The sequence below is a fragment of the Triticum dicoccoides genome, chromosome 3A (genome assembly GCF_002162155.2).
Source record: "Triticum dicoccoides isolate Atlit2015 ecotype Zavitan chromosome 3A, WEW_v2.0, whole genome shotgun sequence".
NCBI lineage: Eukaryota > Viridiplantae > Streptophyta > Magnoliopsida > Poales > Poaceae > Triticum > Triticum dicoccoides.
The window spans coordinates 543,299,024-543,305,897 of record NC_041384.1 but is presented as its reverse complement, the minus strand read 5'-3'; positions in this window follow the sequence as shown (position 1 = coordinate 543,305,897).

The following is a 6,874-nucleotide window of genomic DNA, read 5'->3' as shown; positions in this document are numbered from 1 at the left end:
GGGGGGGGTTCCGGTAACCCTCCGGCTCTCCGGTTTTCTCCGAAATCATCCGGAACACTTCCGGTGTCCGAATAAAGCCGTCCAATATATCAATATTTATGTCTCGACCATTTTGAGACTCCTCGTCATGTCCGTGATCACATCCGGGACTCCGAACTAACTTCGGTACATCAAAACTCATAAACTCATAATATAACTGTCATCGAAACCTTAAGCGTGCGGACCCTACGGGTTCGAGAATAATGTAGACATGACCGAGACACGTCTCCGGTCAATAACCAATAGCGGAACATGGATGCTCATATTGGCTCCTACATATTCTACGAAGATCTTTATCGGTCAGACCGCATAACAACATACGTTGTTCCCTTTGTCATCGGTATGTTACTTGCCCGAGATTCGATCGTTGGTATCTCAATACCTAGTTCAATCTCGTTACCGGCAAGTCTCTTTACTCGTTCCATAATACATCATCTTGCAACTAACTCATTAGTTGCAATGCTTGCAAGGCTTATGTGATGTGCATTACCGAGAGGGCCCAGAGATACCTCTCCGACAATCGGAGTGACAAATCCTAATCTCGAAATACGCCAACCCAACATGTACCTTTGGAGACACCTGTAGAGCACCTTTATAATCACCCATTTACGTTGTGACGTTTGGTAGCACACAAAGTGTTCCTCCGGCAAACGGGAGTTGCATAATCTCATAGTCATAGGAGCATGTATAAGTCATGAAGAAAGCAATAGCAACATACTAAACGATCGGGTGCTAAGCTAATGGAATGGGTCATGTCAATCAGATCATTCACCTAATGATGTGATCCCGTTAATCAAATAACAACTCCTTGTTCATGGTTAGGAAACATAACCATCTTTGATTAACGAGCTAGTCAAGTAGAGGCATACTAGTGACACTCTGTTTGTCTATGTATTCACACATGTATTATGTTTCCGGTTAATACACTTCTAGCATGAATAATAAACATTTATCATGATATAAGGAAATAAATAATAACTTTATTATTGCCTCTAGGGCATATTTCCTTAAGTCTCCCACTTGCACTAGAGTCAATAATCTAGATTACACAGTAATGATTCTAACACCCATGGAGCCTTGGTGCTGATCATGTTTTGCTCGTGGAAGTGGCTTAGTCAACGGGTCTGCAACATTCAGATCCGTATGTATCTTGCAAATCTCTATGTATCCCACCTGGACTAGATCCCGGATGGAATTGAAGCGTCTCTTGATGTGCTTGGTTCTCTTGTGAAATCTGGATTCCCTTTGCCAAGGCAATTGCACCAGTATTGTCACAAAAGATTTTCATTGGACCCGATGCACTAGGTACGACACCTAGATCGGATATGAACTCCTTCATCCAGACTCCTTCATTTGCTGCTTCCGAAGCAGCTATGTACTCCACTTCACATGTAGATCCCGCTACAACGCTTTGTTTAGAACTGCACCAACTAACAGCTCCACCGTTTAATGTAAACACGTATCCGGTTTGCGATTTAGAATCGTCCGGATCAGTGTTAAAGCTTGCATCAACGTAACCTTTTACAATGAGCTCTTTGTCACCTCCATATATGAGAAACATGCCCTTAGTCCTTTTCAGGTATTTCAGGATGTTCTTGTCCGCTGTCCAGTGATCCACTCCTGGATCACTTTGGTACCTCCCTGCTAGACTTATAGCAAGGCACACATCAGGTCTGGTACACAGCATTGCATACATGATAGAGCCTATGGCTGAAGCATAGGGAACATCTTTCATTTTCTCTCTATCTTCTGCAGTGGTCGGGCATTGAGTCTTGCTCAACTTCACACCTTGTAACACAGGCAAGAACCCTTTCTTTGCTTGATCCATTTTGAACTTCTTCAAAAACTTTGTCAAGGTATGTGCTTTGTGAAAGTCCAATTAAGCGTCTTGATCTATCTCTATAGATCTTAATGCCTAATATGTAAGCAGCTTCACCGAGGTCTTTCATTGAAAAACTCTTATTCAAGTATCCCTTTATGCTATCCAGAAATTCTATATCATTTCCAATTAGTAATATGTCATCCATATATAATATCAGAAATGCTACAGAGCTCCCACTCACTTTCTTGTAAATACAGGCTTCTCCAAAAGTCTGTATAAAACCAAATGCTTTGATCACACTATCAAAGCGTTTATTCCAACTCCGAGAGGCTTGCACCAGTCCATAAATGGATCGCTGGAGCTTGCACACTTTGTTAGCTCCCTTTGGATCGACAAAACCTTCTGGTTGCATCATATACAACTCTTCTTCCAGAAATCCATTCAGGAATGCAGTTTTGACATCCATCTGCCAAATTTCATAATCATAAAATGCGGCAATTGCTAACATGATTCGGACAGACTTAAGCATCGCTACGGGTGAGAAGGTCTTATCGTAGTCAATCCCTTGAACTTGCCGAAAACCTTTTGCGACAAGTCGAGCTTTGTAGACAGTAATATTACCGTCAGCGTCAGTCTTCTTCTTGAAGATCCATTTATTCTCAATTGCTTGTCGATCATCGGGCAAGTCAACCAAAGTCCATACTTTGTTCTCATACATGGATCCCATCTCAGATTTCATGGCTTCAAGCCATTTTGCGGAATCTGGGCTCACCATCGCTTCTTCATAGTTCGTAGGTTCATCATGATCTAGTAGCATGACTTCCAGAATAGGATTACCGTACCACTCTGGCGCGGATCTCACTCTGGTTGATCTACGAGGTTCAGTAGTATCTTGTTCTGAAGTTTCATGATCATCATCATTAGCTTCCTCACTAACTGGTGTAGGTGTCACTGAAACAGTTTTCTGTGATGCACTACTTTCCAATAAGGGAGCAGGTACAGTTACCTCATCAAGTTCTACTTTCCTCCCACCCACTTCTTTCGAGAGAAACTCCTTCTCTAGAAAGTTTCCGAATTTAGCAACAAAAGTCTTGCCTTCGGATCTGTGATAGAAGGTGTACCCAATAGTTTCCTTTGGATATCCTATGAAGACACATTTCTCCGATTTGGGTTCGAGCTTATCAGGTTGAAGCTTTTTCACATAAGCATCGCAGCCCCAAACTTTCAGAAACGACAACTTTGGTTTCTTGCCAAACCACAGTTCATAAGGCGTCGTCTCAACGGATTTTGATGGTGCCCTATTTAACGTGAATGCGGCCGTCTCTAGAGCGTATCCCCAAAATGATAGCGGTAAATCAGTAAGAGACATCATAGATCGCACCATATCTAGTAAAGTACGATTATAATGTTCGGACACACCATTACGCTGTGGTGTTCCGGGTGGCGTGAGTTGCGAAACTATTCCGCATTGTTTCAAATGTACACCAAACTCATAACTCAAATATTCTCCTCCACGATCAGATCGTAGAAACTTTATTTTCTTGTTACGATGATTTTCAACTTCACTCTGAAATTCTTTGAACTTTTCAAACGTTTCAGACTTATGTTTCATTAAGTAGATATACCCATATCTGCTTAAGTCATCTGTGAAGGTGAGAAAATAACGATATCCGCCACGAGCTTCAATATTCATCGAACCACATACATCTGTATGTATGATTTCCAACAAATCTGTTGCTCTCTCCATAGTACCGGAGAACGGTGTTTTAGCCATCTTGCCCATGAGGCACGGTTCGCAAGTACCAAGTGATTCATAATCAAGTGGTTCCAAAAGTCCATCAGTATGGAGTTTTTTCATGCGCTTTACACCGATATGACCTAAACGGCAGTGCCACAAATAAGTTGCACTATCATTATCAACTCTGCATCTTTTGGCTTCAACACTATGAATATGTGTGTCACTACTATCGAGATTCAACAAGGGTGCATGACCATAAAAGATATTACTCATATAAATAGAACAACCATTATTCTCAGATTTAAATGAATAACCGTCTCGCATCAAACAAGATCCAGATATAATGTTCATGCTTAACGTTGGCACCAAATAACAATTATTTAGGTCTAATATTAATCCCGAAGGTAGATGTAGAGGTAGCATGCCGACTGCGATCACATCGACTTTGGAACCGTTTCCCACGCGCATCGTCACCTCGTCCTTAGCCAATCTTCGCTTAATCCGTAGTCCCTGTTTCGAGTTGCAAATATTAGCAACAGAACCAGTATCAAATACCCAGGTGCTACTGTGAGCATTAGTAAGGTACACATCAATAACATGTATATCACATATACCTTTGTTCACCTTGCCATTCTTCTTATCCGCCAAATACTTGGGGCAGTTCCGCTTCCAGTGACCAGTCTGCTTGCAGTAGAAGCACTCAGTTTCAGGCTTAGGTCCAGGTTTGGGTTTCTTCTCTTGAGCAGCAACTTGCTTGTCGTTCTTTTTGAAGTTCCCCTTCTTCTTCCCTTTGCCCTTTTTCTTGAAACTAGTGGTCTTGTTGACCATCAACACTTGATGCTCCTTCTTGATTTCTACCTCCGCAGCTTTCAGCATTGCGAAGAGCTCGGGAATAGTCTTATTCATCCCTTGCATATTATAGTTCATCACGAAGCTCTTATAGCTTGGTGGTAGTGATTGGAGAATTCTGTCAATGACGCAATCATCTGGAAGATTAACTCCCAATTGAATCAAGTGATTATTATACCCAGACATTTTGAGTATATGCTCATTGACAGAACTGTTCTCCTCCATCTTGCAGCTATAGAACTTATTGGAGACTTCATATCTCTCAATCCGGGCATTTGCTTGAAATATTAACTTCAACTCCTGAAACATCTCATATGCTCCATGACGTTCAAAACGTCGTTGAAGTCCCGATTCTAAGCCGTAAAGCATGGCACACTGAACTATCGAGTAGTCATCAGCTTTGCTCTGCCAGACGTTCATAACATCTGGTGTTGCTCCAGCAGCAGGCCTGACACCCAGCGGTGCTTCTAGGACGTAATTATTCTGTGCAGCAATGAGGATAATCCTCAAGTTACAGACCCAGTCCGTGTAATTGCTACCATCATCTTTCAACTTTGCTTTCTCAAGGAACGCATTAAAATTCAACGGAACAACAGCACGAGCCATCTATCTACAATCAAGCATAAACAAGCAAGATACTATCAGGTACTAAGTTTCATGATAAATTTAGGTTCAATTAATTTACTTAAAGAACTCCCACTTAGATAGACATCCCTCTAATCCTCTAAGTGATTACGTGATCCAAATCAACTAAACCATGTCCGATCATCACGTGAGATGGAGTAGTTTCATTGGTGAACATCACTATGTTGATCATATCTACTATACGATTCACGCTCGACCTTTCGGTCTCCGTGTTCCGAGGCCATATCTGTATATGCTTGGCTCGTCAAGTATAACCTGAGTATTCCGCGTGTGCAACTGTTTTGCACCCGTTGTATTTGAACGTAGAGCCTATCACACCCGATCATCACGTGGTGTCTCAGCACGAAGAACTTTCGCAACGGTGCATACTCAGGGAGAACACTTCTTGATAATTGGTGAGAGATCATCTTATAATTCTACCGTCAATCAAAGCAAGATAAGATGCATAAAAGATAAACATCACATGCAATCAATATAAGTGATATGGTATGGCCATCATCATCTTGTGCTTGTGATCTCCATCTTCGAAGCATCGTCGTGATCACCATCATCACCGGCGCGACACCTTGATCTCCATCGTAGCATCGTTGTCGTCTTGCCAATCTTATGCTTCCACGACTATCGCTACCGCTTAGTGATAAAGTAAAGCATTACAGCGCGATTGCATTGCATACAATAAAGCGACAACCATATGGCTCCTGCCAGTTGCCGATAACTCGGTTACAAAACATGATCATCTCATACAATAAAATTTAGCATCATGTCTTGACCATATCACATCACAACATGCCCTGCAAAAACAAGTTAGACGTCCTCTACTTTGTTGTTGCAAGTTTTACGTGGCTGCTACGGGCTTAGCAAGAACCGTTCTTACCTACGCATCAAAACCACAATGATAGTTTGTCAAGTTGGTGCTGTTTTAACCTTCGCAAGGACCGGGCGTAGCCACACTCGGTTCAACTAAAGTTGGAGAAACTGTAACCCGCAAGCCACCTATGTGCAAAGCACATCGGGAGAACCTGTCTCGCGTAAGCGTACGCGTAATGTCGGTCTGGGCCGCTTTGTCCAACAATACCGCTGAACCAAAGTATGACATGCTGGTAAGCAGTATGACTTATATCGCCCACGACTCACTTGTGTTCTACTCATGCATATAACATCAACATATAAAACCTAGGCTCGGATGCCACTGTTGGGGAACGTAGTAATTTCAAAAAATTTCCTATGCACACGCAAGATCATGGTGATGCATAGCAACGAGAGGGGAGAGTGTGATCTACATACCCTTGTAGATCGACAACGGAAGCGTTTGGTTGATGTAGTCGTACGTCTCCATGGCCCGACCGATCAATCACCGAAACTACGACACCTCCGAGTTCTAGCACACGTTCAGCTCGATGACGATCCCCGGACTCCGATCCAGCAAAGTGTCGGGGAAGAGTTCCGTCAGCACGACGGCGTGGTGACGATCTTGATGCACTACCGTCGCAGGGCTTTGCCTAAGCACCGCTACAATATTATCGAGGACTATGGTGGAAGGGGGCACCACACACGGCTAAGAATATGATCACGTGGATCAACTTGTGTGTCAAGGGGTGCCCCCTGCCCCCGTATATAAAGGATCAAGGGGAGGAGGCCGGCCGGCCCTCTATGGCGCGCCAAGGAGGAGTCCTCCTCCTAGTAGGAGTAGGACTCCTACTAGGAGGGGGGAAGAAGTGGGGAGGGAGAGGGAAAGGGGGGCGCCGCCCCCCCTCTCCTAGTCCAATTCGGACCAGGGGGGG